The sequence below is a fragment of the Manis javanica genome, chromosome 10 (assembly GCF_040802235.1).
Source record: "Manis javanica isolate MJ-LG chromosome 10, MJ_LKY, whole genome shotgun sequence".
NCBI lineage: Eukaryota > Metazoa > Chordata > Mammalia > Pholidota > Manidae > Manis > Manis javanica.
This window is the reverse complement of record NC_133165.1, coordinates 98102590-98117933: the sequence shown is the minus strand read 5'-3', so window position 1 is coordinate 98117933 and position 15344 is coordinate 98102590.

The window sequence follows — 15344 nt, the reverse complement described above, 5'->3', positions numbered from 1 at the left end:
ATTGTCCAAATTCCTTATGAGGTTTTTTAATTTGCTTTCATATTTTTAATATCTAAGAACTCTTTCTTGTTCTTTAATAAACTACTTTGCATCACAGTGTATTCTATTTTAAAATATTGCTGAGGAGGTATTTCTTTGATGTTTTCTTCTGTTTCCCAGATCTTCTGCTGTCTCTAGGTTTCTTGTCTTCTATTATCTCTCACTGTGGGAACTTTACTCTTAAGTATGATGGCTTCTTGTCTGTTTGTCCTCATTAAAGGGGAGGCACTGAAAGGTCAGTGGAAGCTCTGACTGTGTGAGCTGGGCTGGTTGATGAGGGAGGGATTCATGTAGAATGATTGGAGTGTAGAGTAATTTTTTGATGCGATAGCTCCAAAGTCAAAATCTGTAGGCCTTTATTCTATGACCATTTGCAATTCGGTCTCGATTGGACCTAACAGTAGGTCTGCATAGCATCGGGTTTCTGCAACATTAACTTATTCATATTTCTCAAGATATCAAACATCCTTAGGTCTCAGTTTCCTTGTCTATAATCAGATGGAACTGGGCTAAGTGACCTCAAAGGACTCTTCCCACTGTATGATTTTATAATATAATCAGGACAGAGATTAGTTAAGAGATGGAAGCATATTAGAGGAAATCAACTATGCTAAAATACAAAAATCCTTTGAAGCTGTCAAGAGATAGGATCTTAAAAATCTAATAAAACTTTTGACTCACTGGGGACATGACTCAATGGGAGATAATTAGAAATAAACTTGGAGGGAGGACTCAAGGAGGGCTAATATTTAGCAGCAATGCCTTAATTAATTTTGCCTACGCCCTTGGGATGCTGACGTCACTAGGTTTTGCAGTCTACCTTTTGGAGCTAAGCTGCACATGTAAGCTGGACATTGCTGATTGAATGGGGCATTATAGATCCAGAGAGGAAGGAGTATTAGATTTTAATTTATAATAACCCATCCAAGATCCTGGGTCTTAGGCTGATAGATTCCTACACAAAGGTCAACATCTTGGAGGATTTCTAAAATTAGATTCTTGTTTACTCCTAAAATGAAGATGTATTCCTTCCCCTGGGGCTGCATGAGGTTAAGGGACTCTCAAAAGGTAGTAGAAAAAACATTACTTGGAGATTTCACATTTCTGCACAGAGATTAGTAGGGTCTAATGTGTGTGTGTATTAAAATTAAAGCTAAGTCTTAGTTTAAATTCTATTTGCTTACTTAGACTGCAAATTCCTGCAAAACTGGTGCCTGTGTCCCTACCGTTTAAAAATGTATCACTCACGCAATGTGTGCAGTTGGTGTTTATTGCACGTTTGAGGAAATGAATATTTTGAGATGCAAACTTGCCCTAGAAAACTGCTTCCTTTTCATCCATTTCTCATGCTGAAAATCTATAGGTCACCATCCAAGTTCAGTGTATTCTAAGCAGGCTGGGGATTGGAACCGGGGCTTGTTTAAAAGATAAAGGTACATTCAGCTGCACTTCATGGAATTCCAATGTCAGAAAATACCTTAAGGAATAACATCTCAGCCAGTACAGCAGTGTGACTTGTCCTGCAGTCACCTCAATATTATGTTGCCCGAATAGAAATATAGCTAACCTGTCATAATGGTATTTACACAGAGCGCAGGAGAGAGTGATGACAGAGGAGACATTTAGGGGAGATTTCCTGGATTTATGATATTGATTTTTGCTCTTTGTATGAGGAAGAAATTAACATTGCTCCTCCTAGAAATATGTTCTCTGTAATGAGCTTGGTTAGCTTCATGAAATACAGCTTATCTACAGTGTTAGTGTTTGCCAGGAAGGGCAACTGGATTCAGAGAGAGGCAGGCAGTCCCACCCAGAGATGGGGCTTTATTAAATTGCAGAAAAGGAAGAAGAAAACTCAGGCTGTCTTTGGTTTTGGCAAAGCTAATGAAAGATGCTTTTGTTGGAGAAACTTGTTTAAGAGTTAGAAGGGAAAGAGGCTTTGCATAGTAGCACAGACTTGGGGGGCTACTTTTTATGTTTTGTTCTGAATAGAGACGTTCATTCATTTATCCGTTCAACAAACATTTGCTAGGGCTGGACACCATCCTCATCACTACGGATGTAAGGAATTGCCTTTAGGGCACTCAGAGACCAGAAGGGAAACCACCCAAACCAGCCTCATAGCAGCTGAGTGTAGAGACTTTAACTTTTTGGGAAGTTCATTATCTTCCCTGAGGATGATGTAATGGGAAACTTAATTTCGGTAAAGCCTAGTGTCTACGTATCATCTGTAGTTCTCTGGTACCTGGCACAGCATCTGGCCTCAACTTTGAAATCAGTTCTCCTAAAACACGCCTTTTCTCCTTCCTCGCTGTCTTGGGGGATCTACGATGACTTCCTGGTTTGCCTGCTGAACTTAAGATCAAAAGCCTGAGTTTTAAAGCTTCTCATAATTTAGCTTATCTTTTCAGTCACATGTGAGTAGCCCCCTGGGGGGCACCTTCCACTTCTGAGATTGCTCTGAGTCAGCTGTTTCTCTCTGCGAATCTTCAGCTTATTAAAATGTTGGTAGTGGCTGCTGCCCCAAGGAGCACCCCTACCTCCTGCCCCCGAAACCCAAGGGCAGCTTTGCCTGTGACCCACCCACCCTTCCACAGCCTACAGACTGGCACCACAGGGCACAGCAGCCTTGGCACCCATTGTCCTGTGTGGTCTGTGCCCAGGCTGGACAGCTGGTGGAATATTCTGCATCCACCCTGCACAGCCCTGCAGACCCAGTCTTTATCTCTTCCACCCTCCATGCTTGTTCTTCCTCATCTTTGCTTGTTTGGATTCCTGCCATTTTTCAAGACCCAACATAACAAACTCCCTTCTTTGCATTTGCCAACTATTGAGGGCCTGCCATGGACACAGTGGGCCTGTAAGGTCCTCACAGAACTTAGAGTCCAGAGTGGGGAGAGAGACAGCTATCAAATATCAGCCAAATCAGCGTAAATTGTGTGATGTGGACCCTGCAGGGGGTATGGTAGTAGGGGTTGGAGTGGTGGAGCCTGTGGAACTCCGCACCCTGGCTGGGACTCTATACCCAGACCCTGGACCTGATCTGGGGTTGGGGAAAAGAAGGAGCCTGCAGGGTGCCTTCTCTGTGGTCCTGGCCTTTGTGTTGAGGTCTGAAGTGAAGTGTACATTGTCTAGGCAAACAGAAGGGAGTGTCACACAGTACAAGTGGCATGTACAAAGGCCTTGGGGTAGGGAATTCCGCATAATGTGTTTGAGGAATTGACAGTAGCCAGTGTGGTGGCCTGCAAGTCCCATTTCTTCCACAAATTCTTCTAGGATTCCCCAGAATCATGTCCTTATATCCTCTTGTTGATGCATTTATAAAGAGTTTTATGGCTTCAGTAAGCATTGATTCAGGACCTAGTATGCGCTGTGAAAGGCCCTGGGAGCAGAAAGCTGTGAGCTCTCACAGTACCTCTTTCCTTTTGCTTACCCTGCTGTAGTGCTCAGCCCATGTTTAAGTATTGTGTGTTGCTTCATTGCTTGTTTTCCTTCCCATACCTCATCAGAGACTGTAAGTAATATTCTGAAAGGACCATCTTTCCTCCTTATTAGAACATCCCTAGATCTGGGAACAGAGCCAGGCATAGAGTAGGTGCTCACTATGTATCTGTTGAATGAATACTTGTGTTGGATTAAAGCCTGATGAGACATGGTTGTGACCTAAAGGAACTTGTGTCTGGTAATTGGTTTACAGATTGCTTTGCATTATTCTTTAATGGCCTCATGAGTGGAGCAGAAATCTCTCCCACTAGACTGTAAGCTCTCAGGTGGCAGGACTGGTCAGTTAGCAGTTGCCTTGTGCAGCCTTAGTCTAAGAACTCATAATGAAAGAATAGGATTTGAGAATTCAGCAGCTGATGGACACAAGTTTGCAAAATAGAATCCTTTGTGATAAAACAAAGTCCTCTGAAACTTCTAGGAGAAATTACTTCAAGAGATAATAATAAGACAAGTTCAACTCAATTCACTTATTGCCTCAGTGCTTTTCCTGTGAATTCCTGACTTTACAATATAGAGTTCCATATTTATTGGAATTAAAGAAGGTTTTAGCCTGCCAGGTAAGCACCATATATACTTTATTTTTCTTGGTATTTGAGAAGCAGAACTGATAGACCCAATCTCTGGCCACTTCCTATCTCACCCCCTGGGTCACTGTCTGAACTCTCACATGCAAAGGTGACACAGAAAGCCGGGGGTATTGTTATTGCCTCTCTCCGTGGCTTATTGCCTCCATTAAAGAAAAACGGATCTGAGATGGGATCCTTCAGCTTGGGGTCTGCGGAGGCTAGCCTGAGCCCCAAGGGAAGGCCAGGGGTCATCACGTACTACTGTGAGCCCGCTGTAGCAAGGTCCTAGGAGGAAGACTGGTTAACCATGGGGTGGAATTCTATTTGGGGCTTTGCAGGTTGGTGCTAACCCCTCCAGCGACCTTGCCCAGACTTGTAAGTCCGCTGGCTGCGCCCCTGCAGGTTTGGCCCTCTCTTCTGTGTTTTAGGCAAGGTCTTCGAGGAAGAGAACAGGGCGCAGTTCCTGGGAAGAAATGAGCCCAAAGGAGACTCCGCCAATTACTGCACCTGTCAGTGTTCACCAACAGATAAAATTAATTCAGAAACCCAAACAGTCTGCAGAAAACCGAACACAATTATCTAAGAAATTAAGTTATACCGTCGCCATGACCTTTAATCAATCATCCAACCGTTAATGTTAATTTTGTGATCTAAAAATCATAGTTCTATTTGCATTTTAATGGCTGCTAAATGAGTGTCATCAGGAAGAAATAATGGCAGGGTGGCCTTTTGCTACAAATTCTTCCTTCCTAATGGTGATGCGGAAAGCGAGGAATAGGTGTTTGGAAAAGGTTTTGTTTCGCCTTCTAGCAGATGTATGGAGCTGCCCTTCTCAAATGAAAAAACAAGCAATTCCCCACAAATACCACCACCTGTTGTTATAAATAAATCCATGCTGTAAAATGGAACGCAAGCTTAATGGCAAAATCATTATGGGCATCTTACCCCCCTCCCGTCAGCCCTTCATTATGGCCTTTTAACAACTTGTTTCTCAGTCATGTACCTTTTTAAGCTTTCCACTGGCCATCAGGCTCCATCCCTAACCCAGAGAGAGGGCCTGTGGATTTGTGGCTAAAAATAAAAAGTTACCAACCTCGGGGAGAATGATCACACATCCGTTTGCATGGTTTCAGCGGCTAGAAACTGGCTACACGCCACTCCATAGTTAGGGTTCCCTTTAAATCTTAATCCAGACATCCAGGGGTGAATTTCACAGCTAATGAGCCTAACCTTCAAGTAAGAGCATAAAATCCTAATTAAATCAGGGCATCGTGAAGTTATTGGCAGGCCGCTGATAATTCGGCAGAATCTTGCTATATGAGTAATTATAGGAAAATTATAAAGCATTAGAACTGGAATATTGTATCCTTTAATTATCCTCTTATTTATCTCCAAACTCTGTTAGTCCACTGTACACTGTATTACTCCATCTATGAATATTGATTGTTTAGCAGGTGCAGGATATTATCCTTAGTAAAATATTATGTTCTTCACCTGAAAGTAAGCTTCTTTCCTCCCATCTCTTGGAAGAAGTGCCATATGAATTATTTCTTCTGATGAAAGAGGTCTTGAACTTATAAGTTTAGAAAAAAAGCTTTTTTTATTTTTTTAAAATAAAGAGCTTCAGAGATTTTGAGTACAGGAAATTCAAATCGGGAAGAGAGGAGAAAATATTAGAGATGCTTGCTGACTTATTTTTTTCTTCCAAGGAAAGATGGGGGAAACGTTCCTGCTAAAATTGCAAAACTCCATTTCATAAAAGATTTATTAGCAATGACAGAGGGAGATTGCTGAGTGGAACCCTGATAAATGCCTTGTCTTTTTTCACTGCTTTAAAATTACGGGTTCTGTCCATAAAGTACTGATTAATTCATATTCACTCAATGACATACCCTCTTTTTCTCCCCCAAGCAAAGATTATAAGCATTTTACTTCAACAAATAAAGAACTCTGGGTGGGATGCATACTAATTCATTTAGCTCTGGAACTTGTACTGCAATTTATGCAGCTAATCACAGCAAAGCAGGAAAGAATCTTTTCTTTTCTGTGACAAGACCTGCCTACCTTTCAGCATTCCCCCTTTAAGGTATTATTAATCTCTAAACTTCACAAAATGGAAGACTTATCTAAGACCCTTTAAAAGAGTGGCATCATACGTAGCAACTCCCACAGAGAGAAGTTTCTTTGCTTTCCTAAAAGACTGCATGTAGCAACTGGAATCTTTTCTTGTTTCAAGAATCCAGGTAAAGTAACTGGTATCTGTTCTAAATTTCCAGAGGAAACTGATTGGATTTTTTTTTTTTTTGAAACTGGTTGGATTTTAAGCAGAGTATTTATTTCAGAATACTGGGTGATTGAGGCCAAGAGAAATGGCAAGGTACCTGGAGGACTGGGAACAGAGTTCAGGCTGCGGATGAAGAGGTAGCAAGGGCTGTTAGCTCAGGAGCTTACCTGAGGGAAACACAGCCTGTTGCAGCGAATGACCAGCACTTCCCTGCTTCGGGAGGTGGTCTGATAAGTTACTTACCTGCACTTGTCAGAGAGTCAGCAAGTTTTTTCAGTTTTAGTGAATTTTTAAATTCTAAGACTAATAGACTCCTATTTAAAATATTGGAAAGTGTAGAAAAGTACTAGTAAAAGAGTTATTTCACAAGCCAGCCCTGTGCTAGGTAGGGTCCTGGATTAGTAAGGGGTTTTCCACCAAAGAAGGTCCCTTAATTTTGTTGGGAGCACTGGACTGTAACCTCCATGAAGGCACATGTCAGGTCTGTCTTGTTCACGTGGTTCAGCGCTTGGCACATGGCAGACACTCATATATTTGAGGGAATGAGGTTGTAAACAAACCGCAAACAACTGTGTATGTCCAAATTTGATTTTAGATCATTTTGATGGAGAGTCCTAGAAGGATTAGTGTGAACAGCTCTCTAGGTTTTGAGTAGTCTCTAAGTTGAAATTTTTTTGGAGGGGGTTTGAGGTTTTCTAAGTTTTGAGTAATTTCTAAATTGTTTTGTTAAGCATCTAGTTTAAGTAGGTATAGAATGACCAGATATCAAGTTACGGTAGAGATGGGGAGTACTACTTTCCATCAAAAAATAAGACCAACTCATTGAATACGTCTCTGTGCCAGTTCTGGAACTAAGCCCAATTTATCTCTTTCAATCTTTACAACAACTCTGAGAGGCATGCATTTTTTCTCTCCATTTTAAGTTTGGCTCAAAAAGTGTAAGCACTTGCTTAAGACCATATGGCTAGTAAGTGGCAGACCTGGGATTCGAACTCTGCTTTGTGTGACTCCAGCACTGTGTTCATAACTCTCAGTTATGCAGTCTAGGTCAGCCAAAGACAGGGATCAAATGTAGGAGTACAGCTGGGGGTTGGCACATGGGGAGGTTTAGCAGATCCACCACAAGGAGCTAAGTCTAGGGGAAGACCATGTGGGATTCTTTTGAATCAGGGTCTACTGAGGACCCAAGATCTGGAAAATATGCTGGGCTGTGACTCACGCAGCTTTGAAGACACTGAGTTCTGATCAAGCTGGCAATGAGAGTTGGGAAAGGCAGGGCTCAGTGGTCAGGAAGCTAATGACTGGCATTGATGGACAGGAGGCGGAGCCATTGAAGGTTGTCTCATAAGACTGTATTCAGCTGCTGGGAAGGTTTGGGCTTTGCAGTTGACAACTTGAGGTGCAGGATGGGGACTTAGCCACTGGTGGAAATAGAATGAATCATTATTGACTCCATAAAGTGTCTTGTTGACAGAGAGGTCATCCTATTTGGCTTGCTTGGAGACAGAATTAGTACTAGTGCCTGGAATAGGACTGGAAGGGAATCCGGTTGACTCAGTGACCAGGGCTGGAAGGTGTGCTTAAGTGAGGCAGACCATCCCATGTTTGTCTTACTTCAGGAAACAGTTATACCTAATAAAGAAGACTCAGGATCATTTTTACCAACATTAATTGAAATGTGGCATATTTCAAACTTACTCCCTTAATAATAAATGAATGATAAAAGTTATTATACACCTAATATGTGTCAGGAACAGTGCATAACACTTTGCTTGCATCTCATTGAATTCTCACAGCACTTCTGGGTGATAAGCTCTGTTATCATCATCTTCATTTTACAAAAAATAAAATGAAGGCTTGGAAAGGTTAAGTAATTTATGTAAGGTCACATATCTAGGAGGTGGGAAGCAGGGCTGGATGTACCAAATAGCTGGACAAGTTCTTAAAATACTGATATTTTCCTCTTCTAGTGGGTAAGTAGTCACTCCAAGCCCCTCTGAGTGTCCACACACCCACGAGACCATCTGACCTCCATCAGACTATACTAAGATGGACCAGCTAAAGAGGGGTTGGTTCAGCAGGAAGTCCTGGGGTCGGTGCTGACTTTCGTTAGGTGGTCCCTTTGCTGAACTAGGTGTACATATTTTGGCTATCATCCCTGGGTAGAGGTAGTTTTCATGGCGTTCGTCCCACATGGCAGGCTTGGGTTAATAAGCAAAAACATTCTGTAAGAGAAAGTACAAACCAACCTGGGGGTCCAGACGCACAAGCTCTTCCTGGTGTTGCTTCACGAACAGTTGCTCCAGGGAGGGGCTGAGGGTCTTTCCTGTCATTAACCCAACTTCTTTTCTCAATGTTTCGCACTTTGTCCTTTGTAAATGTGCTAATCTTATTAAAACTCCCTTGTATGTCCTGCTATTGCTTTCTGTATGGCAGCTGGTGAAATAATGTAGGGCAGGTAATGAACTCCAAGAATGTTGAGGTATTTACTTCAGCGCAGTTTAATGAAAAGAGCTGGGATCCAAAGGCCGCCCACTGGAGCTGAGTTGGCCCCATCAAGTATTACCTGTGTGACCTTGCACAGGCCACCAAACCTCCTTGAGGCTTTTCATTTATAAAAAAAGGGGGGTAATTCTATCCATTCCCCCTAGATTCCTACCATCCCTTTAAATCTTTTCACCAGAGAAAGATGTAAATTAATATCACAATAGATACAATCTACTGTACAGTGTAGTTGTCTAGTCCTCGAGGGCACTGAAAAATTGGCAGAGCAGATCATTAATAGTTTCCAAGATAGAATCCACACCAAATCTGCTTCCGGAGAGCAGACATGGGTTGTCTGTCTTATTTGTTGTGATGGGTTTGTTTACTGGAGCTCTTCTTTTAGAACTGTCTAGAACTTTTCCAATTTAAGTGATTCTGAAATGACATTTCCAAAACTAGCCTAAGACTTTGCTCTCCCTAGCCTCACTTCACATCCCCATGAAAGAACACCCAGGCTTCATTACGTTTACCCAGATAGACTCAAGTAAATCCTACTGTAGATAAACAGCCCATAAAATTAACCATGGGTGAGCAGACTGCCTCTAAATGCACTCTTTAAAGGGCATGCTCTTTAAGGGGAGACACCAACCAGGGAATGGATTTGGAGATAATATTTGTGTTGCAGGTGTGACCTGATAAGGCACTAAAAAGCTCAACTTACCATTGTAGAAATGCAGTATGTCCATCACCAGTATAGCCTACATATGCAAAGTCATTTACTGGAGCATGAAAAATAGCTCATTATTTGTTAGGAGTGAAAACGAATAGGTACAAAAAATAATATGGGAAAAGTTGTTAAGTACTGGTTATATACATTGTTTCTTTTCATCCTTAAAGCTACCCTGTAGGATAAATATTACTGGTCCTCTTTTATAGATAAGGAAATTGACCCCATGGGGTTTACTAGTTATCTGTCCCCTAGTTATGAGTTGTAGTAGTGGTTCTCAACCTCTAGGGTGACATTTATCAATGTCTAGAAACATTTTTACTTGACACAACTGGGGGCAAATGCTACTAGAATCTAGTGAGTAGAGGCCAGGGATGCTGCTAAATATCCTTCACTGAACAGGACAGCCTCGACAGCAAAGAACTGTGTGGCACAAAATATCAATTGTGTTGAGGTTGAGAAGTCCTGAGTTGAAGAAAGTGGCAATGAACCCAGGTTTTTTTGATTCTTAATTCAATGCTTACTTCTCTACAGGTTTTTAAAGAGAAATAGAACTGTCATTGAGAAGTTTTTCCAGATGGTGTTGATCTAGTACATGCTAGTTTCAGCTGGCATTATTTTGATTGGTCATTGTGTCTATTTATTTCAATGAGTTCCTGCAGAACTGGCTTAACTGTTTTGAATATTGCCTCTGGGTGTCACATGATCAAATTTGGCAGTATCTACTCTGTAGATGGTGGAGGAAGAATCTCCTTATCACATAACAAAGAGGATACAATGAGGAGAAAAATGAACTGGGGGTTTCTTTTAAAAGGCTCTCCTTTGGCTTACCCATGTAAGTAAAATAATGCCATATCATGTATTTAATGCTTTATAATTTTCAAAGGCACTTTCATATTCCCTCAGCAAATATTTTTTGAGGAGAAAGTAAGTGCTAGGTCCTCTTTTAGTTCTGAGCAGACAGTAGTGACTGAAGCAGACTTTTGGCTTCGTAGAGCTTAGGTATGAGGGGTAGGGGATAAAGGCAATAAGGAAATAAGTAAGTATATAATGTGCCAGAGAAAGATAAGTGCCCTGTGAAAAAGAATAAAACAAAGTAAGCATAATAGGGAGTGTGGGTGTGGGGGTGTTGCCATTTCACATGGGTAGGTGAGGAAGGTCAAAAAGGGAAGGTGGTATTTTTGCAGAGACATGAAGGTTGGAGGAGCGGGAATCATCGGGGTATCACGGGGAGGAGGTTTCAGGCAGAGAGAACAGCAAGTACTCTGGGATTGGCATGTGCTTGCCAAGTTCAAGGAACAGCAAGGAGACCAGTGTGGCAGGACCTGAGTGGGTGAGGAGTGAGCGCCTGGAAATAGGGTCTCAGAGACAGTTCCAGGGAGAACTTGTAGGCCACTGAAGGGTTTTGGCTGAGGAGTGATGTGATCAGACATAATTTTAAAAGATCAGTCTGGTTGCTGTGTTGACACTAAACTAGAGTAGTTAAGAGTTGAAACCAGCCATTTCCAAGGCCGCTGTAGTAATCCAGAAAAGAAATAACTGTTGTTGGCAGCAGAGATGTAGCCTGGGGGTGGTGAAATCAATCTGATTCTGGGTATCTTTTTAAGGTTGAGTCAACAGGATTTGCATCACATGTAGGTATGAGAGAACGAGAGGAAGAAGAGATGACCCCAAGTATTTTGGCCTGAGAAACTTGCCCATTCAAGATGGAGAAGCAAGTTTGAGGTGGAAAATCTGAAGTTCTGATTTGAACATGTTAAGAGTAAGGGTTTATTAGACATCTGAGTGGAGGCATAGAGATACATCATATCATGTAGCATATAACATATCCAATGTTATATCTTTCTTTGACCAAAGGCCAGTGTTTAATAACATGCCCATGGCTGCAATGTGATGGTTCTATCCGATTCTAAGACCAATACTGATGGAGAGTTCTAGATCTAAATCAGCATACACAAAAAAGTCTCTAATAGCCTCAGTCCCTAAAAACTTTCTTTAAACTGTGCTTCTTTGTGACCTTCCCTAAAAATCAAGGGACAGTCACACTGGGACAGAGGCACAGAGCTTGTCAAAACGAGATGACCTCCTGGTGTGGCCCTTGGCATTATTACCAAAGTCATTAAAAAGCAGGGCGAAAAGCCCAGGAAACTCAGATTCTGCCCACTTCAAATATCACTTTTTTTTAAAGCTTTCTTTTTCTTTATGCATCTACAGAGATAACAAAAGCGAAATCCTACTCTATGTGCTTGTTTGGTTCATTTTTGGCCAACCCTTTGTTTTTTTCCCCTCCATTTTTATTATAAAAAATTTCATACACACAGAATTACCCAGTAAACATTCATATACTGACCTCCTAGCTTCTACTATTAATATTTTTCTTTATTTGCTTTTTCACATGTCTGTCCATCCCTCCATCCATCTACTTTTTTTTGATGCCTTCTGCGGTATGTTGCAGCCATCAGTACACTTCACCCCTGAAGACTTCAGCATGCATATCATTAAGCGCCAGGTTCCATAGCTAACCCTTTACATTCTCACACTTGTGGGTCATTTGGTTTCCAGTGTTTCTCTTGTAAGCAGCCCATAGTTGAATTTTGAATTCAGATCTCATCTAAGAGTGTACATCTTTTACAGAGGAGCCTATAACCCCATCACATTGATTGTGATTGTGGAAGGTCAGCTCTTAGTTCTGTTTCCTTACTTTATGGTTTTCTTTGTGTATGTCTCTTTGACATTTCCCCTTTTATTCTTTTATGATCTTAAGCCATTTATTCAAGTTTTCGTTGGTCTTTTTCCTCCAGGGAATGTACTGTATTCTTTTTCAATGAATCATTACTTTAAATTAAAACAAATAAGAGTCTAAATTTCTCTGGTCACAGCAAGCATAAAACAGTACCTATTGCCTCTTCTGTGAGGAGAGAACCTTGAACCTTCTTTGCTTTCCTTGGCTGCCAAACCATTTCAAAATTTTGGTCCAAGCAATCACAGACTCAGAGCACGTCAGGCTCTCATTTTGCAAGAGGGGGAAACTGAGGCCCAGAGGGCCCTTCCCAAACCCCCAACTTCTGAACGCAAGAATCAGAGAACCAGCCCAAACACCGGGCATCTAGTCTACCTCTGCCTTTGCTCAGACAATGCACAACCCTGAATGGCTGTCACGCAGATGAGAAAATACACTAGTTTTAGAGGATTAAAGAAAATAGATTTCTCAATTCATTGTAGAAGCTTAAAAGCCTTCCAGGAAAGCCTTCCATCTCTATAATAAAAAATTTTAGCCTGTTCTATCAATCTTTATGTCCACAATGGAAAAGTCTTTGCTTAATAATATCCCTTCAAATATTTGAAAACTCTACTTAAGTCTCCCCATAGACTCCTTTTCTTGGGAATAAGTAATCCAAATTTCTTTAAACTTTTCTGATAAATTCTTCCCATTTTTTAAAATTAATCTTTACAACTTTCCATGAGCTTTCTTCAGATTTTCTATCTTTCTTCTAAATTGTGAAGCTGGGGAAAAACAAAGTACTCTGATATTGGTTGTTGAGTTCCTGCCAAACTGTGAGTTCCTTGAGGGCAGGGGGGTTATTTCTTTTTTTTTTTTGTAATTTTTTTTATTAAGGTATGACTGATATACACTCTTATGAAGGTTTCACATGAAAAAACAATGTGGTTACTACGTTTACCCATATTATCAAGTCCCCACCCATACCCCAATGCAGTCACTGTCCATCACTGCAGCAAGTTGCCAGAGATACACTATGTCCCTTCTCTGGGATACACTGTTCTCCCCATGATCCCCCACACCATGTATACTAAACATAATACCCCTCGGTGGCAGGGGGTATTTCTTGTTCAACTTGATACCCCTAGGTTAGGGGGCAGCAAACTGTTTTTCTGAACAAGGCTAGATAGTAAATATTTTAGGCTTTACAAGCCAAGAGACAATGTCCTCTACCTTATTTTTTTTAAACAGTTGTTCTCTCTATAAGGTTATTACTCTTTTTTAAAAAAATTTTACATTATAGAAATGAGAAAATCATTCTTAGATCAAGGGCCACACAAAAATAGGTGGTAGGCAGGATTTGGCTGGTAGGTGCTAATTTTTTGACTCCTGCTGTTGATCCTAACACAATGCCTGGTACATATTAGACATTCAGCAAAGTTTGTTGAATGAAAGAATACATGTGTCTATGAAGATTATTTCATAACTTTCATCTTTTATATACTTGTTTAACACTTCTGTTACATTGCTGGCTCAATGAGCTTGTCCACTAAGACCTTCAGCTCTTCCTCTGTCTTACACAACACCCATGGCCAGCACTTTCACCTGCTGCTTGTACTTAGGTAGTTTTATTGCTCCTCAGGTAGAAGCCCTCTATTAACTTTTATTTGCTGGTGGCTTTGGAGCTCACCTTTAATTTAATGAGGCCATTTTGAACTTTTGTTTTTCCAGTATGTTCAGCAGCCACCCTAGTTACAAATTATCTGTGAACTTAACAAGCATCCCCAGGCAGTTGACAAAACCCAGTTCACCTACCTCAACAGAGGCCCCAAGCTCTGTTTCCATTCTTATGGCTCCTACCTGCCCTGAAGGGGTTGGGAAGCTCATTTCTACTTATTGTCCTGGAGTCACTGGAAGGAATCAGACAGCCTCACAGGGAAGGCTGGCACTAATGAAAAAAGAAAAAACCCTTCTTTTCTTTCTCTTTAGTTTGGGCCCATAGAAAACACTTGTCACAGCCCGAGGGAGGGTGGAGTTTTATATTCCTTAGAAGAATTTCCATTCTGAGCTGAATTTGGATGAAGCAGTCGTGAGCAGCACAAACCCATAGCACCAGGGGGCTGGAGCTGCTTTGCAGAATGCCTGGAGGCTCATCCCTGAAAACTGAGCACATCATTCCTGCCACCTGCTCTGTCCCATTCCCAGTGTCAGATGAATTTATTCTTTGGTCCACAGATGCCTTTCTGATTGAAGTCCCCTGTTTATCTGCAGCGACCTTATGTAGGGATCTGCTGTCTCTTTCAACCAGGGTCCAGTAGAAGTACCTTTAAACTGCTAGCAGGTCAGCAAGGAGCCACACTACTCCTGTCTATCACATCCTGTCTTGGGACTCAGAGGGGCAATTAGATTGAGCCAGATGCGATGTTAAGGCTGATGGAGAACAGGAGAAGAAGCATTCCTTTCAAGCTCCAGCCTGTAGGTGGTTACAACTTTTAATCCAAGGCAACTGGGAAGAGCTTTACCCTGTTTCTCTAGGGTGGATATGCATTGCCCATGGCCCATTTTACCCACTCCTCTCTTTACTTCCCCTCCCCTCCACTCTGTGTTGCTGAAATTGCTGTGATTGCTACCTTTTAAAACATCCAGGAAAGCTGCATTTATTTACAACAGACTTCTTTCTTAACCAGCTGGGGGAAGTTGCAAAATAGCCAACCCAGTGGTGGATCAATCTTTAACATTTCTTTCAAATGTTGAAGTAAAGAAAATGATGACAATTTTAAGGCTCTATTAGGCGAAAATGATCTATGAGGGGTGGCAGATGGCTGAAGGTCACAAATCAGGCAGCTGCCTCTGGCTCAGTGATTCAGAAGCAGTGTGGAAGGCAACAGGAAGGGTGTTCCTGAGTTTTATGAGAGTCCATGTTTGGGAATTTATCAGTGTGTGCCTGGGATTTGCCATAATGAGGCTTGTCGCTCCTTTCATGAAACAAACCAGTGTCTGATTAAAAGCTGGATGGCCTTC